Source organism: Notolabrus celidotus, chromosome 4 (assembly GCF_009762535.1).
Source record: "Notolabrus celidotus isolate fNotCel1 chromosome 4, fNotCel1.pri, whole genome shotgun sequence".
In the NCBI taxonomy this organism is placed as follows: Eukaryota; Metazoa; Chordata; class Actinopteri; order Labriformes; family Labridae; genus Notolabrus; species Notolabrus celidotus.
This window is the reverse complement of record NC_048275.1, coordinates 10,242,527-10,259,392: the sequence shown is the minus strand read 5'-3', so window position 1 is coordinate 10,259,392 and position 16,866 is coordinate 10,242,527.

Here is a 16,866-nt window from a genome sequence, read left to right as displayed (position 1 = left end):
CACTTCCTGCTCACTTCACCTTTCTTGTGTTTTTAAACTTATGTCCTGAAATGAGAAGAATGGACGGAGTGTATTTCTTCTGGAAGATGTGATAATTTTGAGCTCAGACTGTGATATGCCCACACACATTCAGTACAATATCCTGCTGAGATTTACACGGGTTTGTTTCTCTTGGGCTGACTTTTACCCAGTGGCCTCAAGGCTCCTCAAAAAACAGAAAAACCTCCAGAGCTTGGGCTTTCTAAAGAAAGCAGATATGTGTCGGGAATATAATGGGGGGGAGGTCTTTTCATAGCTTGATGGATCTGTCAGAATGACCCTTGCTCTAATTTGCTTCTGTCTCCATCAGTTAGTGAGGCGATGTGTGATATTTCCCAATAAATTTAGCCTCCTAGCAGGGTAATAACTGCAATATCTATTTCCCATTAGTGGGGGTTCAGACCTCCTGTCGCTCTCAGCGCTTTAATTGGACGTGACCATTGCTGAGGTGATGTCATGTTGGTGGGTTTCATGTCGGGAAAAAGTCCTGTGGTGGTAACTGACTGATCGCTGAAAGCTGAGGAAGTAGAGGTTGAAAAAAGCACTCATGTTGTTGTATTTCCAAGTCGTGTTGAATCAGTTTGAGATTTCATGAATTTGGCAATCGTTGACACAAGAGCAAACATTTCATACATTGAGTTTAACGGGGTCTATTGTCTCTGGTGGAGTTACAGGCAGGTCAGCCTACAGAGTAAACATACAGTATGAGAGAGTGAGAGCCGTGTATATTGTCAGCCGCAGAAACCTGCTGTAAGGTCAAGGCCAGAGCAGCGGTGGCCAATCTCACAGGAACGCAGATTCAGTTAATATAAGTGAAGGTCCTTATTTGATGACTTCCTGCTTTTAAACAAAGTGAACCTTCAGGTTTCTCAGAGCGTTATTGCTTCAGCTCTGGCATCAGACAGGGAGACAGGAGGAAACCTTTTTAATTAACAGAGGGAACCAAAACCAGAACACACTCAGGAGGAACTCCAGGACGATTCAGAGAGAGCTCTGCAGATACCGGTTTATAAAAGAAGATCAATACAGCACAATGCATGTTCATGTTTATGTTTCCACTGTATAAGTGCATTTATGTACATGTGTTTGTTTGACTGTGTGATGGAATAATATCCTGTACATCACACTCGTCTTATTCGCCATAGTGTGAAGTCTAGTCACAGAAGGAAATGTCATAGAACAAGTGAAGTCCAGCTTACAGGTGTAAGTAGGAACAAAACAAGAACCCCAACACACAGAACACAAGGAACAAAATGACTACCCTTTTAGCACATCAGCACCACATTGTCATTAATATGAGGATTCAGAGGATGAGGATCTTACCACTTTATTCTTGTAAATTTCTTCTTTAATTTGTCTGTTAAGGATTGTCACCAGGACTGGACCCAAAAGCAGAACTCAGGCAAGATGGATTGTGAAAATACAAGTCTTTTATTGGAGTTCACTCTGTGGTAATGGCACCGTGAGTACAGAGCGGAGCAGGCCCTCTCTCCAGCGTACTCACACAGAGGGTAACTGGAGCTCAGGCAAAGGCAGGCAGGTTCAGCGGCAGACAGGGAAGCACGAGAGCGGGAAGCATGCACGGCAATCTCTGAAGCAAGATGGAAACACACAAGGACATCAGCTAAACACACACAAAGACAAGCAAAACATAAATGCTTGAGGAGCCACGGACTCAGAATACCACTGAAAACTGAAGTACGATCTGGCGATGAGTATGAGGAAATCCAGAGGAGAGGGTTGATTAGTGAATGGCTTCACCTGGTGCTGCCTGTTGATTGGAAACCCCGCCCACATTCACCCACAAGAAACAAACAAGGGGAAGAGACGCAGGAGGAGGACTAACAGACAGGGAAATGACAAAACACACACACAAAGAGGGAGAGGGGAGGGCTGCCATGATGAGGATCATGATATTGTCTTTAATTTCTTAAAATTATGACCTTTTCCTCATAGATTAACACAAATTTTCCCTGTAAATTTTCAACTTTGTCCTCTTTTGACGTTATTCTTGTAAGATTACAACTTTATTCACAAAATCTAAATATTTTTTATATCTGAAACGAGGCCCTAACCTTCCATCATGAAAAACAGATAAAAGCAACTAAATAGTCTGGTCCTACTCGCAGTCTCTGCCTGTGAGAAGGAAGTTTGTCCTTACAACTGTTGCCAAGTGCTCTCTGATTGTGCATTAATGTCTGCTCTCTTTAAATAATATATCAAAGAGTACAGTCTCCAACCTCTTTATTTAAATCAGAACCTTTTTTTTATTTGGCACAACATCAGAAAAACTTATCGATTCTGTTACTGCGCTACATTCCTCTCAAAACTGGAATTGTACTGCATACCTATACTTTAACTTTACTGTGTGTGTGAGTGTGTGTGTGTGTGTGTGTGTGTTTGTGTGTGTGTGCACAAGACCTTAAACGTAAATCTCAATGATAGATTGCTTCTGGATGAAGCTCAGGTTTTGGTTTGTGAACAGGAAATGCTAAAAGGGTTGTGATAACTGATCTGTGTGAGAGTTGTGTGACTGTTTCTGAATGGTGGACTGCTCTAAGATGGACTGCTGCAGATTGTGAAGAAAAATACATTAGCTGCTAAAGTTTCAGACGATTGTGACATGTTACATTCTTTTGATGGTTTTATGGATTCTATATTGTCTAATGATCGATGATCTCAGTCCATCTAATCACATAAAATATAAATATTATTTATGAATGGTTTCGGATGTTGCGGACAAAAGCTGTTAACATTCAGTCTCCATGTAAACTGAAACCTTGGTCCTGGTTCAGAGTCTCTCTGATTCACAGGGCATTTTTCTGAAATGAATGGACTTCCCCTCCTGACACAGAGGGAGCAGCAGGGAGGCGGTGTCAGATGTTGCAGCACATGTGTGTATACCGAGTGTGTGAATGCACATACGTGTTTGTGCACACAGGACTGCTCCCATGGTCTTGTACCATGAGGTCCTTACATTAAGTCTGTTGTTTCCCCCATCATACCATCACAAAACCACTCCACAATCCTTCCATTCAAATTAAAAGTGACCAAACAGTGGGGCTTTAAAACCACCAGAGACTTCAGCCACTAAACCCTTCCCTCAGGGTCTGATTTACTGTTATTAAGCATCATACAAGTATGTATAATTTGATTTGTTTAACAGTTTGAAATATTATCATTGTCATAGCCTCTGCAGGTCTCTCTGATGTGGGGTCAAAAGTATCACTAAGAAAAGAAGTCCTGCCTCCGACAAGGCACATAGCCAATCATGGTTGTAGAATTTTGGGGCTGCACCTTGGACGGCCAAACAGATTTCAAGTGCGCCAGGCCTCTAAGGGCATTGTATGTCCATCGTTGTATTTATTAAGGACTTTTGCATGTATTTATGAATATGTATCATTCCCATGCTTGCAGCTCATTTATCCTAATGGAAATTGTGCAGGCCATCACACATTACCTTGTCGTTCACAGTGTAGAGAAACAGTCTAAACAGTAGAATGAGATTCATTGTAAACTAGGTTTTTGATTTATTTCCACACTAGACTTTCTTAGAGGCTTAAAAACACCCCTCCACTTATTATCATATATGCATCATTTTTATATCTGTCAGTGTTTCCTGAGGGGTTAGAAGAAATGCTCTTGTTAATCCAAGTGACCTTGACGCCATACTTCTACATTGTGTTTGCTGTACTGCCTGCAGTGCTGTCCTTTACGTGAGGTACCTCATGAGGTAGAGACACATGATAGATGTGACCAGGAGATGTCTGATGTCATGTTTGGCAGCTTAATAAGCTTGGAGCAAGAACAATATTCTGTCCAACAAGTCGTTATGGTAGAGTGATCCTCATGGAATGGGAAATAAGCTAATTTGTTGGAGTTGAAAACACTGTGAATCTGTATGTTTTGCCCTCTGGATGCAATGAGTACCATTCAATGCTCTCACTCTTTCACTCTGGAAAACTCATTAAACATCAATTAAATCATTGTTGAATGAGCACGAGTAAGTGTGTGCAGTAGCAATGATCTCACCAACACATCCTTTTTTAATAGAGTTGTGGGGCCATATTAGGGAGATAGAGCTGTAAGGAGGGTGCAGATTGGGTCATGACAGTGTCAGGGGTGAGACATGTGGCACACACCAGAGTATGTCTGCTAACACCCAGACGTCTGCTGTGCCACACAGAGCCGATTGTTCCACAGCCATGGGCCCTTCCATTCAGGTCCCAGCCCCTCTCTGGACCATCCCAGGCCCAGAGAGGACTCCCTGCTCCTGGGGTGACTAATGCTGAATGACAGGCAGACGCTGATCAAAGCTGCTCCTGGAAGCCCTCCTGTCAGAGTTCAGTGGGGGCAGAGAGGAGACGATAAGTGGAGAGACAAGAGCAGTATGCCCACTCTGGACAAGGGCCAAATATCAAGGATCAGCCAGCATGGCAGGACTTTATTAGCTCCATCACAGACAATACAATCTCCACAGTGGACCTCCACCATTGCCAGATTATCTCATCTCTTTAAAGCCCGGTGGCCCGGAGCCATGCCACCCTGGAGTTTTGGAGCCTTGAGGTGAAGAGTCGCCTGGTTGGTGGGTGCTGAATTTGACCTTTGCATATTTGTCTGTTGTGATCTTTTTGCTAATCTAATCTATTCACATATCTTGATGTGTAAATGCAGGTTTTGTAGGCAAAGGATGTTTTTTTCTCCTGTTTTAAGTTGTAATCTGTATTGTCCACTTGTGTTTCAGTTGGCTTCTGTTGGTGAAGGAGAGCCTATTGTATGGAAAGAAGAAGGCATCAGTGGTCATACATCTACACCTAAGACAAATTAGCTATCCGTGATTTAAGGCCTGTGTGTCCACTCATGGCGTTTTTTTTTTGTGCTAGCATCACCTGTTCTCTATACAAAACCAATGCAGTTCAGCATTTTCAAAACGCAGCGTCCTAAGTGCACAAAAGCCCTAGTTGTCTGCATTTTTTTGTTGCAGCACTCACAACGCTCTCAGTTAATAGAAGTAACACTGCTATGCTGCTCAATGTCACTTTTCCATTACCTACCTATCAAAATGAAGAAGGGGCAGGACTTCTGAAATCAACTTTGTCAACAACAATTGCAGAGGTCCATATGGAGGACAAACTAATCAGTGCTGCTGCTAATGCCTCGACATGCTGTTAGTTGACACAGGCCCTTAGCATGTTATCAATCTTTATAAATAGATCCATGCATAAGTGCATCCAACAATTATAGGCATGTTCTGTACATCATCTATGCTTTAATTAAATTCTCCTATCTCAAACCGCTTATTGGATATAAACATATCCAGCACAGAAAACATTGTGGTGGATGGAGTATCCTTAGACTGAAATCTGACTATCAGCAACATGGTAAGCTACAAAACATTTGGCTTTTGCTCCTGGAGGGTATAATGTCATCCGTCAGTCGCCAATGCGGTTCTGAAACTGACTCTCATGAACACAGAGAGTCCATTGCCTCTGCAGAGTATTCATCTGTTGTTATGCCAACAGTCTAACTTAACCTGAGATTCCTGTTTTATGCTTTTTAATATAGCCTTTCTATAGAGCAAGAAACCACAAATTAAACTTTAATTGCAGATCTTGGATTCCCATAGAGGATGTTGCATCAGTCTGATGTTCTTTTAAAGGCAGAAGACGGGAAACGAAAGTCCTTTGGTCCAATATGAAGAAGGCTTGTGTGTTCAAAGTGCTTTTGCGTTTCTGTCTGTGTGTCCACAAACTACCTCTCGGCATGTCTTTATAGTGAATGTTAAGCTATAAAAACAGATGAACTCCCTTTAGATTTGCTTTTAAAACATGTTTACATTAAATGAATTAAAACATGTCATTGTATATCCTGGGAGCGTACTTTTCTCCCATGTTACCCATTTTAACACCAGCCAAAGAAAACACTTTGCTTGGCCTGGGCTACCACTCTAAACTACTCTATCAGTACATTTGGTAAAAAGTGGAACTTTACAGCTAGAGAAATGGGTCAAGTCCTCTTTTGCATGCTGGAAACACACTACAAGCTTTTAGCTAATCTGCTGGGCGACATATTTTGGTCAAATACCTTTCGTAAGTTTGTCTGTTTAAAGAGATAAAGTGGGATTTGCCATAACTCAGAAAATCTCTGGCTGAACTGCTCCTCACCTCTGCTTTGGGCGCAAGAAATATCTGAAAATAAAGGCTTTTGTGCAATCAGTCACTGAATGAAGCACACTTTTAAGAGAAAATTGCACAAATGGCTTCTAAACTGTAGAAACTTTCAGTACAGTTGATCTCACTCTGCTCATTCAGACGCTATCCAGAATTAAATGTGACTTGATTGCTTGTGCATGATTTTCAAAATTGCTATTCTGGAAGATTTAAATGAGCCAAAGACGGAAATATCCAACAAGTTCTTAATGCTGACAAAAAGTTTCTCAGGGATCAGTTCTGGGTCCTGTCATCTTTAGAGCTTACAGTCTATTCACAGTAAGTCAAATTGACCCTTTTTAAAGTAAAAAATTGCCCTAAAATTATGAATTTAATTATTATTAAAGCTTCTTCAGCTTGGCTTAAAAGGTGAAACCAACATATGAAATGAAAATGGTTGATTTCACAAATTTGCAACCCCCCTGCATGTTTATATATATACTGTTTGTGGGTCAATTTGACCCGGCAGTCAAACTGGAGGCTACAAGGGGTCAGAAGTGTCAAATACTAGTTGTTTCTTTGCAACTGTGTGACATATTTAAGATAAGAGATTCCTTTACTCGTCCCACACAGGGAAATTCAATTTCACCCAACTCATACACACACGCACACACACACACACACACACACTATTGTAGCATGAATTTCCATTAAAAACAAGTGAGATATCCTCATTAAACCATGACCAGTTGGAATTAAAGAACACCATTGCACTAAATATTGATTTAAGTGGTTCGTAATAATGAGATATAAAAAAATGTTTATTGGGATTTTTTTGGGTTCTGACACTTTTGGATAATTAAATATGCCCCACGTTAAATTGATCCAGGAACCTTATTGCTGTTCCTGAGAACCGAACATAACAGGAGGGTTAAACAATTTAATGTTAACCACCAAGGGAAGCAGAACTGCTGCAGAACAACTTTCCTAACCCAACAACAGTAATTTATACTTCCACTTTTGAAATAGATCTTATCACGATGTCACTCGGCTTTGATGCTTGTCTTTTGTATCCACTTCAAGGGTAAAGTAAGGTATAGGAAGTGCTGTGTGACCTCTGTGGTCTTTGCCTCCAGGCAGCCTTGACTCTGAGCAGCACCCAGCGCTGGAGCTCACTGGCATTAATTGCGTGTATGAGCTCTGTGTTCAGAAAGCCCTTGATGTGATGGATGAATGAAGGGCACAACGCAGCACTCTGGGCCCCGATTGTGTTTCCCTTCAGTCACCACGTTGCCAATACAAACCTGGACAGGCAAAGACAAACAGGGGGAAGGCCAAGAAGTCACTCTCGCTCTCAGGAGAACAGACCATGGGCACCAGCAGTAACCAACATTTAAGCTTGTTAGTCTTTGGAGGGATACACTCCATTCAGAAACTATTGAATATTTTTTCCTTCTGGTCTGAACAAATCAATGTTGTTAATGTGTAAGTCAGTGACTAAAGCCATCAGTAATCGTCAGTGGCAATCGTTAATGAGGCCGCTTAGCTTTTAAAACAATCACACTTGTAACAGCTGGGTCATGGGCCAATGTGGATCCATTTAGAGTATAAACAGGAAGTAAAACCATCCTTCATGTTCTTGCATGTGTGAAGTTGTGGCTGAAAATGCCCTTGACCTTCCCTCACCCCTTCCCCCTCATTTGCTTAATGCACCAAAGGTAAACAACAATCTGATATTCTGCTTTGTGTCTGTCATCATGTCCCCATTTATCATTATTGTTTAATATTTCTGTCTTTTTTTAATGGAGCCAGGGGAATAGTTCAATGTTCAGATGTTACATTTGATCTGGAGATCTTCAAACGTGCTCCCCATAAATCCTGAGATGCAAATCATAGACCCGGAGGATTGCTGTGGTGCCTTGAGGTCTGAGTGCAGTTTTGATGGGGAGAAATTCAAAAGAATAATCATGGTTTTGGGGAATGAAAACTGAAACCGTAGCCAAGCAGGATCCTCTCTGAAGTGCTTCCGTATGCCTCCTGAGTCAAAAGGCCTATGATTTCACTGTTCAGCCGCTGCAGTATGTGTTCTGAATTCATATCGTTCCTGTTATTATCCACCCAAATCCATCTCATTAAGTCAGCCTCTCCTTGTTCCACTGCAATTGTTTCAGTAAGGCTTAAAAGTGGCTTGTTTAAATTCATGCTCCATCCACAACAATAAAAGACTGTTATTGTGGCCCCCAGGCCTGCTCCTGAAATAGCCCAGTAAGTGTCTGCTTTAATAGCAGAGATCAGCGTGAGCCGCTTTGAAAATAGATGTAGTCCGTTGCTCTGCAGTTTGCCCAACCACAACAAGCAGCTTTGACTCAGTGTGGTGGCTGAACCATGTGAGACCAAATTATTTTCAGGACCTTTGCTGTTTGACTCAAAATGTGTATCTGGTTATGACACAGTATATTTCCAAACAACGTGTACATTCTTGAAGTCTGTGTAAAGTGGAGAATAAAATGTGTGCCCTGAGGCTGTTACACTGGTAATCTGCAGTAGAGCGATGAGGGCATGTTGGCTGAGTGCCCACCCACCACCTCAAGTGTCCATCATCTCGATTCTCGACAGTACGGCCTGATGGATGGATGAGGGACCAGCAGACTGTGGATTGATTCGATGGCGAGGAGTGTAGAAGGAATTCAAGGTTGTTTTGTCTTCAATCTTTATTGTTAAATGTGCATCACTGTCTGCACTCTCCCACAATCATGGCCTGTTATGTATTCCTCAATGCATCACAGAAAAATAAACTAACTCTAACACATCACAGTTTCTACAGGCTACTTGTCTCTGCTGGGATGGCACTCATGGCACATTGTCCAGCAACATGGGATGAACCTGTTGGGACGGGGGTGAGTTGTTTTTGTTAGCTTTCAATCAATTGGTTAGCTACACTGAAAAAAAATTGTGTTGAATCTACAAAATTTTATTATGTTATTATTAAGTTGTTGCATGAAATACATTTCTCTAAATCCAGATATATTTATTAAGTTCATCCATCCATCCATCCATCTTCTTCCGCTTATCTGGGTCACGGGGGCAGCGCTCTCAGCAGGTAGGCATAGACACTCCTCTCCCCAGCCACTTCCACCAGCTCTTCTGGGAGGACACCGAGGCGTTCCCAGGCTGGCTGAGAGATATAATCTCACCAGCATGCCCTGGGTCTTCCTCCTCGATCCTGAGGAGCAGCATCTCTACTGTGAGCCTCTCCTGGATGTCTGAGCTCCTGACCATTTCTCTAAGGCTGAGCCCAGACAGCCAAAATAAGAAAGCTTATTCCGGCCGCTTGTATTCGCGATCTTGTTCTTTCGGTCACAACCCACAGCTCGTGACCATAGGTGAGGGTTGGAACGTAGATTGACCGGTAAATCAAGAGCTTTGCCTTCTGGCTCAGCTCCCTCTTCACCACAACAGACCGGTACAGTGTCCGCATCACTGCAGACGCCGCCCCGATCCGTATGTCAATCCAGCCCTCCCTCTTCCCCTCACTCGTTAACAAGACCCCAAGACTTAAACTCCTCCGTTTGGGCCAAAGACTCTCCTCCGACCCGGAGGATATATATATATCTGGATTTAAAGAAATGTATTTCATGCAACAACTTGACATAATAAAATTTAGTAGATTCAACACATTTATTTCAGTGTAGCTACACTTTCAATGCACAAAAATGGTGAATGCCAAAATAACAAAAACATATTAGGAGGATGACTATTTCTTTGTTTGCTCAAAATCAAAGTCGATTTGTTTTGACTGCAGTGCAAGTGTAGCCAGGCCGAAAGGAAGGGCAAATTGGAACGGTATTTCAAAACATAGGACAAATGCTACAAGACTGAATTCCCTGCTAAAACAGCTCTTATGAACCAAGAAAGTGTGAGAGTTGAGGGCCCAGTTTGCAGCCTAGTGGTATATTTTCACCAGGTTTGACTCCCTCAAACAGAATTGCTGCAATAACCGATGAGAGGAGCAAACTGGGAAGCATCAAGTGTTCTTTTACTGCTCATGAACATGGAAGCAAACGTAACCCCAAAAGTACAAGAACCAATCAGAGTTAAAAGCCTCTTGAATTATATGTATTTTTTTCTGCTGCATAACAGAGTAAACGTCAGGACATCCAGCTGAGAACGTCGATTGCCCTCCATGTTTTATTTTTTAAGTTGCATTTGATCATTCAAGTTTCTGTGGAATCATTCCCACAAACTTTAAGTGTGTGGTCTAGCAGTCTTATGGAATAGTCTCTCTTTTGTGTTAGCTAGATTGTGATGTTAAACATTGGTTGGAACCGTCCTTATGTGTGGTCTCCCATGGTTTTTAAATCGGTCAAGATCGAAAAGTAATTTAGTGTGTGGTCAGCTTAAGACCCCTGCCCCCCCAGTCCGACAGGAAGAAAAACTCCATGATGTCAGGGGACATGTGTGAACTCTCACACAGGAGAATTTAAGGGCAGAGCTCCTGAAATGTTATAGTAATTTTCTGGAGTGCTTGTCTGAAAATAGCCATTCAAGGATGTTAACACAGTGCAGCAGCCGAGTTTGACGAAGGGCCAGACGACTGGGATCCACTCCCACTCATGTTCTCTGCAGGATGAAACCCACATGGCACATGACCAGCTGCACTGACAGCCTTGAAGGAAGTGGTCTGGTTATTTTTTGGACAGTGTAGCATCAGTAAATCTGATTTTAAGCTGCCAATCTGGCCATGAACGCATCTCAAGCAGCTCTCAGCCTCTGCAGCATTCCAGCACTATTGTAAAGAATCATAGGAGTGTGTGATGAGCACCAGAATGTCTTTCTTCTGAAACCTGGCTGCTGTACGACGCCTGGGAGGAAGGAAGTGGACTCTTTTTTTTGACTGTGAGACTTTAAAGAAGATGACAGCTGACAGATGCACCGCTCTTGGTGGCCACTGGTGCTGTTTGAGGACTTGGATTGGATCGGAGGCGGATGCTCATCAACCACTTGTCATGTGTCTCCTTCACAGAATACAGCTGAGGATGCAGCGTGTTTTTTGGCCTCGAGAAAACTAGAAACCGTGTCCTTCCTTTTCACTCTCTCACATCTTTTATCTTTATTTCTGCTCCTCTGCTTGAGAACTCGCATCCTTTGATAAAGGCTTTCATGGTGGGCGGGTCATCGGGAACATGCCAGTTCCCATGGGAATTGTTGATCTGCCCGCCTCGGTGCTGTAGTTCAGGCGTTTCATTTTCTTGCTTTACTGCAGCAGGGCTCTCACATGACATGACCCACAGTTAATTTGGATTCAGAAAACCCCAAAGCCAGCACTTTATTCTGTCTTTGTGTTTTATGTTTTTTCTTCTGTGGAGCTGCTACTGAGCGGAGGAGCTTTATCAGCCTCGCTTGCCTGCTGGGGAGATAAAAAACCTGCAGTGCTGAATCTAATGAGTCCAACTTGTTGATTTATTCCACCTCCAGTTCCAAGTCCAGCATTTTTCCCTCCAAGTTTTTCATTATCTCACCCTCTGTTTGGGTCAGCAACACAAGAAGGAGTAGATAAAGTCGTATTTTTTTCCCCTTTTGCACAGACATTTTCTGTTCTCTCAAACACACACACACACACAAACACTTACGCTGGACACTCTCACCAGCTGGCAGCCTGGGACTGTGGAAGAACAGGGCTTTGTGATTGAAGGCGGCCTGCTGGGCGTGCTCTAAACACACCCACAGTGCTTCAGGGGAGAGGAGCTGGGAAAGGAGAGGCCTGGGAGAACACAGAGGCCTCAAAACAGCAGCCAGTGACCCGGCCCGCTGCTTACACTTTACATTATCGCCCGACACCGTTACAATACACAAGGGAGAGAAAGATCCCAGTCACTGGCTTGGAAAGTTCTGGGCAGGACTTAATGTAAGAAATAAGAGTTATAAATTGTGGAAATAAGATGCTGCTGAAACGCAGCCTCCTGCACAAAGTCAACTGAAAACAAGCTGAAATCGTGTTGTTATCAGGAGAGCAGATGTTTGAGGTTTGACAGACTCCTAGAACATGTGAGGCACCTTGAGACCTCAAAGTTAAAGCCAAATAAACCCTGTGCTGTGGCCCGAATGAACAACTGGATTTCAAAAAGGCTTCATGCATTATTCAAGGACAAAAGAGCACATAACATGTCAGAGGAGAAAGAATAATAAACTCCCTGCAGGAGGAGAAAGCCTCGTCAACTGCCTTGAGTGTGCGTGCGTGTGTGTGTGTTTGTGTTTGTTCAAAGACAGCAGAAGATTGATGAGGCTGTCGTCTTTGGTGGTGTCGTGGTAACGGTTTAACAGTATAATGGGCTGAAATTTTTAAATGGAAGCTAATGGCTGTCAGATGTAGATGAGGCAATATCCAGCAGGTGTGTCCTGCCTATCATCACCTGTTAGTACTGTCTACAGAGCCAGTACTGACCAGGTAATAAAAACAAGCATTAAGATACAGCGTTCACTCTGCAGCTTCCTGAACCTTACATATATCTTCCTCTGCCTCAAACCTTTGGTTGGTCATTTTGTGAATCATTTGAGTTCTGTCATCAATTGCAAGGAAACGTGTATACTTGTTTAAGTGTATTCAAAGCTTAATTAGCATTTCAAACCATTTCAAATCTTCATACATTTCTGTTTATAAAACATAGTTTGAACACTTTTTTGTCAATCCAAACATTGGTTGCCTCCTATATGTTGGTGTGACCAATATACCAATGTAAAATGCAGGGAGGCATTTGATAATGCTATTTTACCCAGATGATACTGATGATTACTGACCTGAAAGTCTGATGGAAAATATTAGTGGTTTTGAAACCATGACTTTGTGAAACCATGGCATGCCTTGAAACTGGTAATGGGCCAATAGTGGCACGAGGGTGAGAGTCTCTGAGCCACAGCAATCCACAGATGAGTGTACAGGAAAACATTGTGTGGTCATAGGAAAACGCCAAACAAGTCAGAGAGAGGGGCAAGCAAGCAGGAGCACTGCAAGGCAGAACTCCCAGGGTCAGTCAAGTAGGGATGTGTGCGTTTAGAAACGATACAGATACGTACTTTATCAATCCCCATGGAGGCAAATTCAATTTTTTCCACTTGTGTTATTTTTTGGTCATGCTACACACACAGTATACATACAATTTTATGCACAAACATGCAGTGGAGAGATGTCAGAGTGAGGATGCATCAACCAGCGCACACCGAGCAGTTGGGGGTTCGGTGCCTTGCTCAAGACAAGTGAACCAGCACCTCTCCAGCCACCAGTCCACTTCGTCGATACCGGGACTCGACCCGGCGACCGCCCGGTTTCCAAGCCAAGTCCCTATAGACTGAGCTAATGTCGCCCCTAGTCAACACAATTTAAAACACAACAACAAACCGGGCTAATCGGTTGAACAAGTTATCAATATGTTATTATTTTAGTCCTGAAATGATGGGCGTATGATGTGTCTGAGCTACAGCAAACTTGCCACTAGCAGTCGCTGCAGCTCCAGTTGGTGACCACTGCTATCCGGTTGTAAACAACCACGGATGACAGATGCCATCTCTCTTTTGATTTAGGAAGTGAAGATGAAGTTGTATCAGAATCAGAATCAGAATCAGAATCAGAATCAGCTTTATTCGCCAAGTATGCTTGAACACACAAGGAATTTGACTTTGGTAAACTGTGCTCTCTTTGTACAAGGCAGAATAAGAATAAGAATAAGAACTACAATAAAAAATAAAATGAAAATATAATAACAATAACCTTAGCTATAAATACAAAGAAACAACAAATAGCTTGACTAATATGTACAGGCTAAAATAATATGATAAAGTGCAGTGGTGAGTTGCAGAGGTAGTTTTACATTATAAAATAGAAGTTAAATAATACAAAAAATAGAAATATGGAATTCTGCTTGAGAATTGTTGCATTGTATATCTACATGTATATTTACAGAGAGTATTTATCTGACAGGTATGACACTGTTATGGTTTAGTGTTCATCAGAGTGACAGCCTGGGGGAAGAAACTGTTCTTATGGCGGGTTGTTTTGGCGCACAGTGATCTGTAGCGCCTGCCGGAGGGGAGGAGTTTGAAGAATTTGTGTCCAGGGTGTGAGGGGTCAGCGGTAATGCTCCCTGCCCGTTTCCTGGCCCGGGACCGGTACAAGTCCTGGATGGGGGGCAGGTCGACACCGATGATTTTCTCTGCAGTCCTTATAGTCCGCTGCAGTCTGTGTTTGTCTAGTTTGGTTGCAGAGCCAAACCAGACAGTGATGGAGGTACACAGAACAGACTGGATGATGGAGGTGTAGAACATGATCAGCAGCTCCTGAGGCAGGTTGAACTTCCTGAGCTGACGCAGGAAGTACATCCTCTGCTGGGCCTTTTTTCTGATTGTGTCTATGTGGGAGGTCCACCTCAGGTCCCGGGAAATAGTGGATCCCAGGAACCTGAAAGAGTCCACAGTAGACACAGTGCTGTTCAGGATGGTGAGAGGGGGGAGTGGGGGGGGGCTTCTCCTGAAGTCCACTGTCATCTCTACCGTCTTGAGCGGGTTCAGCTCCAGATGGTTCTGACTACACCAGAGGGCCAGCTGTTCCACCTCCTGTCTGTAAGCAGACTCGTCTCCGTCCTGGATGAGACCGATGACGGTGGTGTCGTCTGCAAACTTCAGGAGTTTCACCGAGGGGTCTCCTGAGGTGCAGTCATTGGTGTAGAGGGAGAAGAGCAGTGGGGAGAGAACACATCCCTGTGGGGCGCCAGTGCTGATGGTCCGGGTGCTGGATTTGATGCTCCCCAGCCTCACCTGCTGTCTCCTGTCCGTCAGGAAGTTGGTGATCCACTGACAGATGGAGGCCGGCACTGTGAGCTGGGTGAGTTTCTGGTGCAGGATGTCTGGTATGATGGTATTGAACGCAGAGCTGAAGTCCACAAACAGGATCCTAGCGTAGGTCCTGGGGGAGTCCAGGTGATGCAGGATGTAGTTCAGACCCATATTGACTGCATCCTCCACCGACCTGTTTGCCCGATAGGCAAACTGCAGGGGGTCCAGCAGGGGGCCTGTGATGTCTTTCAGGTGGCTCAACACTAGTCTCTCGAAGGACTTCATGACCACAGACGTCAGGGCGACGGGCCTGTAGTCATTGAGTCCTGTGATGGTGGGTTTCTTTGGGACTGGGATGATGGTGGAGCTTTTGAAGCATGAGGGCACTTCACACAGCTCCAGCGATGTGTTGAAGATCTTTGTGAAGATGGGGGCCAGCTGCTCAGCACAGACTCTCAGGCAGGAGGGGGACACGCCGTCTGGTCCTGGAGCCTTCTTGGTCTTTTGTCTCTGGAAGAGCTGGATTACCTCATCTTCACAGATCGTCAGCGCAGGTGGGGGGTCAGAGGGGGGTGGGGAGGGGCTTGTGGGGGGGCCAGGTAAATCAGAGTGTTCGGGTGTGGGGTGTGAAAACCTGCAGTAGAAGCTGTTCAGGTCGTCAGCTAGTCTTTTGTTACCTTCAGAATCAGAATCAGAATCAGAATCAGAATCAGAATCAGAATCAGCTTTATTCGCCAAGTATGCTTGAACACACAAGGAATTTGACTTTGGTAAACTGTGCTCTCTTTGTACAAGGCATAAGAAAAGGAATAAGAATAAGATCTACAATAAAAAATAAAAATGAAAATATAATAACAATAACCTTAGCTATAAATACAAAGAAACAACAAATAGCTTGACTAATATGTACAGGCTAAAAAAATATGATAAAGTGCAGTGGTGAGTTGCAGAGGTAGTTTTACATTATAAAATAGAAGTTAAATAATACAAAAAATAGAAATATGGAATTCTGCTTGAGAATGTTGCATTGTATATCTACATGTATATTTACAGAGAGTATTTATCTGACAGGTATGACACTGTTATGGTTTAGTGTTCATCAGAGTGACAGCCTGGGGGAAGAAACTGTTCTTATGGCGGGTTGTTTTGGCGCACAGTGATCTGTAGCGCCTGCCGGAGGGGAGGAGTTTGAAGAATTTGTGTCCAGGGTGTGAGGGGTCAGCGGTAATGCTCCCTGCCCGTTTCCTGGCCCGGGACCGGTACAAGTCCTGGATGGGGGGCAGGTCGACACCGATGATTTTCTCTGCAGTCCTTATAGTCCGCTGCAGTCTGTGTTTGTCTAGTTTGGTTGCAGAGCCAAACCAGACAGTGATGGAGGTACACAGAACAGACTGGATGATGGAGGTGTAGAACATGATCAGCAGCTCCTGAGGCAGGTTGAACTTCCTGAGCTGACGCAGGAAGTACATCCTCTGCTGGGCCTTTTTTCTGATAGTGTCTATGTGGGAGGTCCACCTCAGGTCCCGGGAAATAGTGGATCCCAGGAACCTGAAAGAGTCCACAGTAGACACAGTGCTGTTCAGGATGGTGAGGGGGGGGAGTGGGGGGGGGCTTCTCCTGAAGTCCACTGTCATCTCTACCGTCTTGAGCGGGTTCAGCTCCAGATGGTTCTGACTACACCAGAGGGCCAGCTGTTCCACCTCCTGTCTGTAAGCAGACTCGTCTCCGTCCTGGATGAGACCGATGACGGTGGTGTCGTCTGCGAACTTCAGGAGTTTCACCGAGGGGTCTCCTGAGGTGCAGTCATTGGTGTAGAGGGAGAAGAGCAGTGGGGAGAGAACACATCCCTGTGGGG